Source organism: Zalophus californianus, chromosome 15 (assembly GCF_009762305.2).
Source record: "Zalophus californianus isolate mZalCal1 chromosome 15, mZalCal1.pri.v2, whole genome shotgun sequence".
Lineage (NCBI taxonomy): Eukaryota > Metazoa > Chordata > Mammalia > Carnivora > Otariidae > Zalophus > Zalophus californianus.
This window is the reverse complement of record NC_045609.1, coordinates 6,597,719-6,611,737: the sequence shown is the minus strand read 5'-3', so window position 1 is coordinate 6,611,737 and position 14,019 is coordinate 6,597,719. Positions and strand designations below refer to the sequence as shown.

At 43.5% G+C, this 14,019-nt stretch overlaps 1 protein-coding gene across 2 annotated transcripts in view; it reads right to left on the bottom strand.

Moving 5' to 3' along the window:
• A1CF (APOBEC1 complementation factor) overlaps nucleotides 1–11,996 on the bottom strand; it is a 77,641-nt gene extending 65,645 nt beyond the window's left edge. For both annotated transcript variants that reach the window (XM_027596760.2, XM_027596761.2), the window contains exon 1: nucleotides 11,912–11,996. The gene's annotated coding sequence lies outside the window, so the exon portion shown is untranslated. The remainder of the gene's footprint in view (nucleotides 1–11,911) is intronic.
• Nucleotides 11,997–14,019: the final 2,023 nt, after the last annotated feature.

The following is a 14,019-nucleotide window of genomic DNA, read 5'->3' as shown; positions in this document are numbered from 1 at the left end:
GGAATCAGATACAATCTCATTTGAAAAGAAAAAGTTACCCAAACTCTTGGGAGAGTTAAGCATGTCCATCTGGTGCACAGATCATCATTCTTGCAAAACAGTCCTGACACCTAGACATCCATTTTGTTTTGGTTGAGGGGAAGTTAATTTCAAATAGAACCATATAGCTTCATTTAAAAACTGTATTTAAAAATGCATAATTTGTGTTCCAGTGGGAATACCTCCCACTTTTTAGCATATTCTGAAGTAGATAGAATAGAGTAGGAACATTTGATCTGCTTCAAAAGACATTTCACATTTATTTGCTTAAAATGCCCTTTAAATTATCAACAAGAAGCCATTAAATCCCTGGGATTTAGCTTGAAACTGTAAATTACACAAGGAAATGCAGACGAGAAATCATTAACCTACACATGCTTTGTCAAAATAGAACTTTCAGATTTAACTGCAAGCATTCCTGGATTTTAGCAAGTCATATTCACTCTGTTAAATCTCCCCCTCCTGAATTTTTAAAAAAGATTTTATTTATTAGAGGGAACACGTGCACGAGCACGAGTGGGGGTATATGGGTGGGAGGGGCAGAAGGACAAGCAGACTCCCCGCTGAGCGGGGACCGCCCCCCCCCGCCACATCAAGCAGGGCTTGATCCCTGGACTCAGGGATCGTGACATGATCTGAAGGCAGACGCTTAACCGACTGAGCCACCCAGGCGCCCCTTATCATGCTCCAAAAAACAACTTCACTGTAATCTTCTGCTCAGAGGCTGTGTCCAGTTTGAACAAATTCCTTAATCGTGACTTGCCGTAACTTGCTAAGCAGGGCCCTATCCTTAAAATATGGTACCACTATACAGCATACTCCAAACTGGCACTAAAAATAAAATCATTTAAGAATAGCTTTCGTCAACATGAGCTGACAGCTGATAAGAGATGCAGGAGCTATGGAGAAAGAGCAGACTCCCTGCCTGACTTTACCTAATAATCACTTGCACTGGGGCAGCATCCCCCCCACCCTAGAGGGATTCAGATCCACCCGGTCTGGGAGAGGGGCCTGGAAACGGTTATTTGTAAGCCTCCAAAGTGGTACTGATTGGCAGCTGAGTTGAGAACTGCTGAATGAAGCTCGAGTCTCTACGTGTTAAATGTCAAAACAAAACAATTGACGGTAATTGAATTTATCCCACCTGCTAAAGAGACGGGCTAGATATCATGTAAAGAACATTGTATTAAAGAGAAAAAAGCCTATAAAAGAAAGGTAGATACTAGATGATAGGAGAAAAGGGGGGATGATTCCATATTTTCTCTAATAATTGTTTATATTTTCATCATTCCTAATGAATAAATGTTTTCCTAATGCTAGTGTTTAGAAATGCCAAAAAAAAAAAAAAATCACATTCTTACTAGCTTCTGGCTCAAGTGATTTGTTTTCAACTCTTTTTCTGTGAGGACCGACCAATAAGTTGTTTATATTCCCACTGTAACTTGCTGGGCCTCGTTCCCATGCTCCTTTCCACAGTCTTCCTGGCTGAGACAAACTCAAGCTGCTGCCTCTGGAGGGGCATAGTTATATGGGTGTGTATATGTCTGAACTCCCAAGCATGCGTGTGTGGACATGAATGTGTATATACACACGGGTGTGACCCAACTCCTGGCAGCTAGTGTTGGTAGCATGATATCACACGGGAGACCTCTCCATACACTGCTTTCCTTTTGTAGCTGGCTCTGACCCCACCAACTCCTCTCCAAATCCTTCAGCCTCAGCTCAGCTTGAATAAGACGATCAGAAACTCTGAAAGACTCTCATACGTGACCTGTTGTTGGTAACACTGAAGATCGAGAGATGAACACGTTTTTTAGTCCAAAAATGATTTGGGAAATCATTAACAGCGGGTGGAAACTGCATGTGTCGGAGGGTGGAGTGGGTGGTGGGGAAGAAATGCAGAGCTTTACAGTCAGACAGTGTATGAACTCTAGAGCCCACTAAGGTTCTACTCTGATGGCTAATTTTATGTGTCAACTGGACGGGGCCACAGGATGCTTAGACATTTGGCCAAATATTATTCTGGGTATGTCTGTAAATGTCTTTCTGGATGAGATTAAAGATAGACTGAGTAGGGCAAATTGTCTTCTCCAAATGTGGGTGGATCTTATCCAATCCATTGAAGACCAGGAGAGAACAAAAACGTTGAGTGAGAGAGAACTCTGCCTTCCCAGGGACATCCATCTTTTCTGGACTTTGGACTTGGCCTGAAACACTGGCCCTTGCGTCTCATGCCGGCTGACTTCCGGCTGGAAATACACATCGTCTGGCCTGGGCCTCCAGCTCGCCAACTTCAGGGCTTGGGGCTTCTCAGCCTCCATAATCATGCAAGCCAACTGCTTACAATAAATCCCTTTAGATGGACTGGTAGATGTATCTGAGAGGTGCTAGTCGCTAGTCCGGGTATCTTACACATACCAGAACAATGACAACAACCAAACCATTTTTGTGTATGTACTGATTGGAATACCAGTTCTGTTTCTCTGGAGAACCCTGGCTAATACACATACATAAGTGGCTGCAGGGCAGTCATGTGCCCAGTAACTGTAAGATCAGGCTACAGATGGCTGTTGTGTTCTCTTCACTTAGTCATGATGCCCAACTCTTCCCATCATGCCCCACTCTCTTAAGGATCCCTGGGAAAGAGAATTGGCAGAGGTTAGAAATTCTAGGCTGGCATAGCTCTTAAGAAGAACAAAATGTCTTTGCATCTATGTTTCATTTCTAAATTGACTTACAAATTGGGAAAGTGGTAATCACAGCATGCCATGTAGATGTCTCTCAGTCTAAAAGCAGATGTTTATTCAATAGCCCTGGGACCAGTTATTTGTGTGGCAGATTACAGGGGCCTGATGAGCTTTGAGTGCTGTGTTTCATTCATCCTTGGATTCATGTTATTATGTCTCTTTTTTTCCTAGTGGAGATTGTCCTTTTGAACTTAATTGCTGCATCTGGTTTCCTCAGACCAATTTGGAAAAATTAGGTTGAACACTCAATTCTCACCAAGACTGCCAACCACTGACTAATAAAATATGTTTGATCCTCGAGTGGAGCTTACAAAAATCCAACTATCTAAAGCTCTGTAGGACAGTAGCCCTGAGGTGATCTGACACTCGTAATGGAAGGCAACCTTATGTTCCCTTTCAAGAAACTGGATTGTGGAAGTTCTGGTTTTATGCTAATTTTCATGCCTTCGCATAAATTGTCCTTATAAGTTCTTTCTCCTTATGTCTAGTCTGCCACTGAGTTCTGACACTTTGCCTTTCTTTTGAATTCCCACGGCCATTAATTATCATGTATGCAATCATGATTTCATACCTGGATTGTTTCCTTACCTTGACCTCTGGCCTTTTTTTTCTAACTCTAACATCCTCTGCGTGACACTTGTTAATTTTCTTGACCATTTTATTATGTTACTTTCTATATGAAGACTTTCCATGGCTCCATATTCTACAACCCTGTCAACCAGTGTCATCACCTATCAAACGTGCCCAACTTTATATTAACTTCCAGCGGATAGCTTCTCTCTACTCGGGCTAGTCCAGGAGCCTAAGAGTCAAGAGAAGAAGGGAGATGGGGACTCTAGAGGCCAGAGGTAGAAGTGAAAACAGCCTGGGTGGTGGGGGAGTTGAGTATGGATGGGATGCTGAATGCATGATGGAGTGTCCTTGCTTTATTATGAAGTCAGCACAGAACGCTGACAGGTTCAGCTGCGCACTTTAGGAAGGAGACGCCATGAGTGTTGCTGAGAGTATATTAGAGGCAGAAGGACTAGTGTAGGGACAGGTGGGAAAATGAAGAGAGGGAGGACCATCCCGTCCCCAAGGACAGGCACTCATCTTTTCATTTCCAGCCCCTCCACCGAGCCCGGCACTCTGTAGACACTTCATCATACAGATTTGCTGGACTGAGTGGAAATTTCATATAGCCTCTCTGACTACTCCAGACTTGGTTCTCTCTGTCCTAATTTTCTAGTGTCGCCACATGATAAAACACCCAGTATTTTGCCCTTTGGTGTTCATTCTTGATTTCCGAGCGGGGCGGGTGGCCCGCTAGACACACCATGGGATCATGGATTCGGACTGACTCAGATTCCAATGTTGGGGCTCTACCCTTAAGAACTTCATGAACTTAGATCAAGTTGTTTACCCAGATCCCAGCTTCTTCATTTTGCAATTGGGGATCATGATGCCTGCCTCACAGTGTTGTCATAGTGATGCAAAAAGACAGGACAAGTACATAGGGCAGAGTAGGAGATGGGGCAGTCAGTGCTGTTTTCCTTGGCCTCTTCTACCTCTTCTCCTGCTCTCCCCAGGTAGGTGGCTCTGCTGTTCAGCAAACAAGAGGCTGAACCTGTTATGTGCAGAGCAATGTGTTAGGTCTGCCCGTTGAAAAAGAAATAGGATACCTTTTTTTGCCTTTCAGGAACCCTCAACGTAGTATAGGAAATAGTATGCATTTTCCAGCGAAGTAAGAGAGTTTGGAGAAGGAAGGGAGACGTGAAATATCCTAAGACTGCGACTGGGCCTTTGGGGAACCCTTCCTGGGCCCCTTGAAGTAGGGACAAAAGTGCAGTACATCTTTGTATCTAACACAGCATCTAGAATCATGCTGAACCTGAGCAAGGGGCCCATCAGGCAGTCCCGGTGGACAGATTAACGCGGTAATCCCAAGGGATCTCCTTCCTGCCCGTCCATCCAGCCACGCCCCTTGAGGTAGACGCCAATCCCCAACCCCTTCCTCCTCAGTCGTGATGCTCCACTTTGCCCCTTCCCCCATAATTTTCTCTTCAGGGGTCTGCTGTCCTGCCTGCGCAGGGGACTGATTTGGGGACAGGTTGTATTATCTCATGCCTGCGTTTTTGTCATGCTAATAATCCTGCTATTCTTCAATCTGCATCTTTGAAAGTGGCTTCGAGTCCTGATGGGTTCTTTGTTGTCATCATGAAAATAACACAGGCCCAGAGGCTTGCCCTCTGGTGTGAAGATTCAGATTTCTATTCTGCTACCTTGCTAATGACCCAGGTTCCTTCTAATCATTTTATCCTGACTTAGTTAGGAGCCCCTGACTGCGACGGAGAACATCTCTGTCTTGGAAAAACTGCAACCATGTCAGAGAGAAATTGTCCGTAACTTGCTCCACAGGCCAGCGCGGGGGAGAGTTATTTCTCAGCCACCTGACCTCCAATTTTCTACATGTTGACCTCATAGCCTCTCCCTGTTTCTAGCCATGTTCTTCTAGGAAAGCAGCACAGGAATGAGATGACTGTTCCAGCTGCATCAGCTAAGGTTTGTGCACACTTGTTTGCTATTGTTCTAAGCGCTTTATGTGTAATTTCTGATCCAATCCACAAAATAATCTTGATCTTATGGAAGAGGAAACAGGCTCAGAGAAGTTCAATAATTTGCTGTGGGTCACATAGCTAGGAAGTGGTGGGGCCAGGATTCAAGCCCAGGCATTCTGGGTCTGGACCCTCCTTCTTTAGCAGTGCAAATGTCTTCTCTTCTCCATGTGCCATGCTATAAATCCATCCTTTAGATCACTGTGCTTTAGGGGATCCTTTGAAATATTGAGATACTAAATTATTATTATAGGAAGTATTTGACATTATAGCTTGTTTTGAAAGGCAAGTGAGAAGAAGAGTTTCTAGGCTTTACGGGTTTTTCTCTGGTCTTAAAAAATCCTAAAGGGCCATGTACTAGCATTCTTGGATGATTCCAATTCTGGCCAGTGCTCCTGTCTTAACTACCTGTTCTACAGTGAGGGAGAAACATGGAGGAATCTGGTAATTGTGATGCTCAAATGTCTTTAGTAATCATTCAAAATTAATAAGTAAATTCTTCCTCAAAGATCAGACAAATAGCTGTCATTCAAATATCTTAAATTTTCTTCTTGGTTCCCTAGAACACCTCCATCCTTGGCCATTTCTCTTCTCCCTCTTCTCTTCCCTACCATCACAACTTACATGTCCTAAATGCTCTTCTTGGAACGGCTTTGCCAGGCTAGTTAATTTGCTAAGTGATTTTAGGCTAATGTGTTCCTGAATGTCAATACTTCAAAGTGTCCCTATCACTCATACCCTGTCTCCCAACTAATGTGTATGTTAACAAGGAACTTCTGGAAGCATACTCTTATTATCCTAAATGAATAATTCCATTGAGGCTGGTGGAGCTGCTATTTGGGAATATCTGGGTCTCCATTTAAAGCTCCAAATTAGGGCAGTTTAAATATGGGACTCCCTGAGCATTTATAGACCTAGCAGCCCAATTATTCTTTCCCCCCGGGGGAGGGGGGAAGGGTGTGGCCTCCAGGTGGGAGGTGCTGTGTCTTCAGACCCTAGCAGAATTTAGGTGTCAGGAAGCCAAGTCATTCAGGGCAATTACTAAGGGCTGGAGGTCTACACTTGGGTTCTTACCCTAACAACAACAACAAAAATGTCTTTTATCCTTGGGAAACTCATGTAACTCTTCTCTGTCCAGTAAAAGAACCTCAAAATTTAGTTCCAGTCCCAAGATCCAGTGCTTCTCTATGCTCTATTCACACCCTGTCTGCAGAGTGGTATGTGCCAGACTGTTGGGGTTCACTCCTGTCTCCACCACTTTTTAGCCACGTGACCCTGCGCAAGTTTCTCCATGGTCCTAAGACTTGACCTCTTTATTGCAATAGCACCCACTCCACAGAACCCCACAGGGTTGAAGGAGTGAATCTCCAAGCCCCGCATGTGGCAGGAGCTATGCCAGCATGGAAGAGCTATTATTCATATCATTATCATCATCATCATCATAGGGTGCTGATTCTAACCAGTCGGCAGTCACTGCCCGCATTGTGAGGCACTGCGGGGTGTCTTCAGGCAAGAGGATTCCTGACCTGGTCATTTCCATGTGCCAACACAGACTCCCGCTGCATGGTATCAGCGTCTGACCTCTGACTGCCACAGAAAGTAACCGGAGGGATTAGGGGTTTAAACAAATCTAAGAAGCGAATTAACTTCATGCAGAAGCCCCCAGCTGGAAAGATGAGCACTAAACGCAATCCTAACGGAAAAGCTGGACAGAAGAATGTAAAGGTGAATTGAGAGGAAGGAAAGAAAGTTGCCTTGATACCTAAAACCCTGCGAACGCCCAGCCAGTGTTCCGGGAGATAGTCCGGCATCCCTCCCTTCACTTCTTTCACGTGCCGTGCTCGAAATCTTTGTAGGATCATTTCCTTCTGGGACTCCTATGGGACTAGATTTCCTCTCACCTTCTATGGGGATTCTCATCCTCTCTTTCTAGTTTCTTTTTAAGATTTTATCATTTATTTGACAGAGAAAGACACAGCGAGAGAGGGAACACAAGCAGGGGGAGTGGGAGAGGGAGAAGCAGGCTTCCCGCGGAGCAGGGAGCCCGATGCGGGGCTCGATCCCAGGACCCTGAGATCATGACCTGAGCCGAAGGCAGACGTTTAACGACTGAGCCACCCAGGTGCCCTCTCTCTTCCTAGTTTCATCTAACCTCTTAGTTACTCATCACCGGGGCAGTTATGTCCAGTACAGTAGGTGAAGCTCCCTGTGTAATCCGCCCTCTGCTGCGTGAGCCCAGCTGGGCTTCTAGACTCTGCGTGAGCATCTTGCGGTTAACAGGTTTGCACAACTGGAATGAGCTGTAATGACTGAGCTCCCTGAAGAAAGTAGGCATGCTGAATTGACCATGAAGAAATTTGGCATTAAAAAAGTCTAGGGGCACCTGAGTGCCGCAGTCGGTTAAGTGTCTGACTTTTGATTTTGGCTCAGGTCATGATCTCAGGGTCGGGAGATCGAGCCCTGCGCTGGGCTCTGCACTCAGTGCGGAGTCTGCTTCAGATCCTCCCTCTGCCTCTTCTGCTCATGCTCTTTCTGTCTCTCTTTCTCTCTCTCTCAAATAAATAAATCTTTTTTTTTTTTTAAGTTAAATGCTTCTGTCTAAAATGCTTTGTAAGCTAGAATATCCTATAGAAAAGAGGTAGTAACAGTAGTTAATTCTGCTCTGTTAAGTGTAATGTTCTTTGAATCAGTTGGGCATCCCCAAAACAATGATCATTTTTAACTACGGGAAGAAGGGAGACATTACTGCATCACTGAAGGCGGGATTTTATAGACTTGCCAGCCAGTTTGCTCACATAGTCGTTCCGTCCGGCCAGATTGTCATGTGCAAATTCTCTTAGCCATATTGTTGCTGGGGGCAGAACATTGTGCACACCCCTGCAAACTGGAGGGGGTTATCTTAGTCCACATTATGCCCTTCCTACTACTATTACCAGGGACAGAGCCCTATCGGAAGAAACAAACCTGGAAAGTATTTTCCACATGGTTGCTAATACCCTACGTAGATAAAATTCCACATACATATCCGTATTAGGAAAAAAAGAAGCTAAGTTTATATATCTTTAAAAAGATCAAATTAGGGAGCTCAAAGTACCAGCATATTTTAGTCGAGGCAGCCGTGATTATAAAAGGAAATATTGAAATTTTTGGTTCGGATGAATTGAAAATATTCAACACAAAAACCTTAATTTATTAAGTTAAATGTTCTACATAGTTCTTAAGACTGAGATTCTAGTTGGATTGAGTTGGATGCACTCCAATGATGCATCAGCTCTCCTGATCCAATCAGCAGGAACCATTGGTTAAGAACTTCCTGCATCTTACAGTATCTGCCAAGGAGCAGATGGTGTTTAGATTTCTAATAGGTAATGTCACTGCAATGGTGCTTCTCCTTTTCCAGATGCTTTCCCCAGGGGGCGTTGGGACTGTTAGAACTGCACTTTACAGGAGCCTGGTTACTGTTTCCATGAATAAGATCAAATGGTGTTTATCCACCATCGATCAGTACCATCTTGTTTAAACTGATTGAGTCATTTAGATACACATCAGGTAATGACAACAATTGTGCAACAGTACCCAGCGTACTCCCCAGCTTGCTGAGGGATGACAGGATTTTAAAAGACAGTTATTGAAACAGATTTGTAACATCGACTGGCTGTGTGATGAAATGAACACCCACCACCGCAGGCTGCCCGGTGGGTTTTGGAGAAAAGGGCATTGGGTGTTTAGCTAAGAGTTTCCCTGAGCAACATTCTCTAAAATAAAAGCATATTATGTTTTGTTGTTGTTGCTGCGGTCTTTTTAGAATAAAAGAAAATAGGTTTTGTCTTTTTGTCTGGATAAATAGAATACGTTTACTCTTGGTGACTAATCAGGACTGTACTATTTGCTTGTAGTTTTTGATTTACTCTATCAGTGGAGTTTTTTTTTTATTATTATTATATCAGTAGAGTTTTGACAAAGAGCAGCCAATGGGTAAGTTTGGAAAGTTTCAGGATATTTTTTTGGAGATGGTTACAAATAGAGAAATGGGAAGGGGAAGAGAGTTTTGCCGAACTCCTACCAAGTCCCAGGGATAATGCTTTAACTCTTTTGCTGTGTCATCTCATTTAATCTTCACTGAATTCTGCAGGGTGGATTCTATCCCCACGGCCCACTCGAGGAATCTGAGATTCAGGGAAGTTAAGTAGTGTGCCTGAGGTCACACAGCTTGGGAGTTCGGGAACCTGCCTTCCAGCCACGCTCTGTCAGGAGAAGAGTCTGGTGTTCTTTCTAGAATTAATCTGGAAAGTCTCTACGAGAGGCATGGTCCTGTTTGATGGAAGATAGCTAAGCCATCAGGTCCCTCAGATGTTTTTAGCTGTGGTGATTTCAGTTGGTTCTGGTTTTATGAATGCTGGATGGGAGCTCTAAAAGGGGTTTGTTCTTTCTTAAACTGTGTTCTGAGGAATCCGCTTTCAGAGACATGTTAATAGATGTTCCTGAAAGATGTTCTGTTGTAAATGAAGCTGAGGAAATGAAACATCTCAAAGTCCTAGATGCTCGGAAGAAGTGCATACATTGACACGCACGGTAAATCCTCAGTCCCTGGGAGGGCAGTTATGATGGTGACACGTGTGGGCTCTGGCGTCAGACCATCTGGCTGGGGAATCTGGCTCTTTGCTTCCCAACCGGATGATGTGGAGCCTTCTTAGGTAACGAGTCCCTGCTCAATTTTCTCATTAGTAAAACGTTGTAATAGTATCTACCTCATAGGACTGGTTTAAGAATAATATAGATGGAGGCACGGAAAGTGCTCAGGACTACACTTGGCCATATAATGCTCAATCAACATCTGTTATTGTTAGTATCCCTGCAAATGTCCACCTAATAACAAGATCTGCTTTAAAGTGTCTGACTACCTTTCCTCAACTTGACAACAGGGTCCTCTTTCTTAAGCCACATTTATTAACGTCCACTGAGTACAGTGTAAGAAATGTCATATTTGAAACAACACAAAACAACTTGGTATTATTAGCCCAGTTAAAAATAATAACTAAATATTCAGTGTTTTTCCTATCCATCCTGTCAATTCATATTTGCCCACTAAGTTTTTTTTCTTTTCCTTTCTTTTTCCCGATTCCCTTCCCCCTTCCCTTATACCTGATAAATAATAAATTGGAACAGCAAAATGTGAGAATTGTCTCAAATGGGCAGTATCGATATAATTCCAGAAAATATGGCCCTGCAATATGAACCAGTAAGTCATTTGTCTGTTATTCTGTATTTCGCAGGGGAAGGCCTTTGCCCTTCAACAAGTAAATGCTCTTATTCTAGTAAGCACTATCATCTCTAGACTTACGTTCCTACCGTATATGCCTCAGCACATTATCATAAAGGATATTTCAGACCAGACCAACACACCTTTGAAGCTTCTAAATTCTAACAAAAGTTGAGCTTGTCGGTGTATATTTTGCAAAACACCAATCCTGCGCAGTGCACAAATAATACTGTGTCCCTCACCTTCTTGAAGATACACAATACACATCTGAACGGTCCTACCGTAAATACACTTGTTTGACTTGGAGCCTCAGAATTCGTTTTCGTAATCATGGGACAAAAGTATTTCAATCAGAGTTTAAGAGATTTCTGGTAGGAATGGATATTCCTGCTAAGTGCTCTGACACCTTTCTTAAGATACAATTGTAGCGTATTTTGGTTGTGAATCATCATCTTTCTGGAGTGAACAAAATGATCATGTGAAACATATATCCACAGCAGCATGGTTGCCCAAACCAACCCAAGAAAAAGCTCTAATAATTAGCTATCCCCAAGGTTGCGATTTAACACATTCATAGCCAGTCATTTTCCATGTGTTTTTGTTTTCTTTTTTTTACTTTTGCTAGAATGAAAAGCGAATAGCTTAAGGCATTCCTTTGGTGAGTAGGATCCTGGGAAATGAAATAGCAAGAATTCACCCAGGTGATTTTGGGTGGGTTTATTTTCTGTGGGGTTTTGTGTTTTAGATTGTGGTTTCGGGTGGTTGCGAAGGACAAAGGTGAGGGAAGGAGAGAATTGAAAATACGAAATCGAAGGTATGGTAGAAATTACGACCTACACGGAGAAGTCAGAATCTGCCAGTGATGTTAGTGCTCTTCCTCTTTTAATTACATTTTTTTATGTTTCTGGGGGTCCTGGGACCAGGAGAAACAGTCAACCACAACGCTCCCAGCTGTCTGGCCATGGCTAAATAAACTTCTCGGAAACGTTAGCCCCGCTCTTGAACCCAAGGCAGTAAATCTACTCTTTAGCCCCAGAAATTGATTACACCAAGAAGCCGAAGATGGCTGCCATTTCATTCTGAGATTATATGATTCCTCCAATATATTCTCTTGTGTTCAGGTTGCTCCATTAGTATAAAAACCAGCCAGAAAGCACCCTGTATTAGACTAATAGAAGAGGATAGAAGCTCTTCTCATTGCATTCCCACTGAGCCACACTGCACAGTTTCACAGAGTTGAAGCAAGAAAAAGCAAAACACATGGACTGTACCTGAGTGATCAGAGATCCCCACCCGGAAAAGGTTTCCTTGATTATGGAGCGTTCAACGTGTCACTCTGGTTATTCTCTAATCAACATATCAAACTCCAAAGGTTCAGTGGCTTTAGGTTTGGTTTACAATTCCTGAAAGTTAAACTTTAACTCGCTCTGTCCCTCGCATCCATACAGCCCTTTGACCAGACAACTGGGTCACTACAGCCCGCAGAATCTACAAAACAGCCAGGCTCCTTTGTTTACAACATTAAAATATATTTTGCCTTAAAAACCGTTGATGTGAATAATGCTTTTGAAGCTGTTTTCGTGAGTTACGTATTTAAAAAGCAGAACTCGCTGCGGTTTGGGTAACTATTATTTATGTGAGTGCCCCTGTTTTCTTTTCCGTCAAAGGGATATGAAGGCTAAAGTAAATTTGGGAGAGTCTTTCTTCCTTTTTTTCATGCTTTTTTATATCACTGTATTGCATGGAGTAAAGTGTGGAGTTTCAGGTCAAGTATGCAGATAAATGCTGGCTTATAAAAATGAAGTACACAAAGCATTTATGTAACCAAGTAAATAGGGTCAGATTGGGGTGGGGAAACAGGCTTCTTTTTTATGCAAGCTGCTCCTACGGATTTTAAGAGGGCCCATCATTGTGAAAGCATAACTGTCAGCTGTGGACTGGGTTACGGGAGATCTGAAGCTTGAAGTTCATGGCTTGAAACCTCAGTGGTAACTGTGTTTCTTGAAAAATAAAGAAAGTGACATTTTCAAAGATCTAACCTGGAGATTCTAAGTTCTCTGGTAAGAGCTCTAGCGTGTGGAGGAAATTCTTAAAGGTGTGAAGCCCACTTAAAAAAAATAAAAAAACTCAAAACCCTCCCAATTTTGAGTACATTTTGGCTTAAGGGTTTAGAAGCCCCCAGCCCCCTAGAATTAGAGGCTACCCTCACTTGGCTTCAGTTCAAATAAGAGGAGTCTGATTTTCTAGGAGCCAACTATTAACCGAAGCACATGGGCCACAGGAAAAGTGCGGAATGAACAATCCTTCCAGAATATGGACGTAGAGGAAAAGGTGTCAACCACACACGTGGGAATCTAAAATGCTGAATGTAAAGCTTGTTGCTGGAATGTTCATTCTGCTTCCAGTTTTCAGTTCTCAGACTCGTGGAAGCCTTTGATTTGCTTCCGCTTCTCCCAAATGGATGTGTGACCAGGGGTGACAGAACACGCCCTTTGCCTTGGAGTTGTGCCCTGGGAGTGAGCTCGGCAGGGGTTGGGGGGGGACGGGAGGACTCAAGCTCCCTGTGGCTGCACCGCTGCTACATGAAGGACACACCCCTGCACAAGCCCCTGGGACCGGACCCCCCACTGAGTAGTTTCCCTGGTTGCTCTGGAGAAAGCTCAGCCTGGGCTCTAACGGTTCCCACATGGAGGGAGAATCCTGACCTTGACTTTGCCTGGTCCTGCAGAGAATGGTTGATATTTTAAGACTGTCAGTCCTGGGAGGGTTTTCTTTGTCATGTTGCGTGGTAGATGCCTGGATGGTGAGAAGTAGAGATGAGAGAAAAGCCCGGGATTTTAGGTGTCTGGTGGAAACAGAAAAACGCAACAGGTAAATAAAGGCATTTATTAACTGGTTAATCAAAAGAATTGTTTTCTTCTTTGAGGGGTCCTGGTGTTCAACAAGATAGGGCTGTACTCATGTTAAGCCAAAGTGTTGGAAAATAAGATAGCCCTAAAGCCTGATAATTAGATGGGACAATTGACATATGAATCGTAAGAGCAAAGACAATAATGCATTTGGTGTCATTAGAATATTGCTAGGAAGTTTTTTATTTTCTAAATCCTCTCTTTTTGCAGTGATAGTGATATAACAGTCTGCAGCAAACAGGGAAATAACGAACAATCTCTCTTTCTGGAGGGTAGTTAAGGGGACAGTCTGTGGCACGGGGACAAGGGGAAATCACCCCATGACCCTGATCCCATCAGTCCAGTCAAGGGAAATAACTGTACCCAGAATGGCTGGGGTTGGCCCTTCTGGGGCCCCATTCTCCGGGGAGGGACAAAGCCATAATCAGTCAACCGTTATCCAACGCAAACAAAAACAAATCATTTTAAGT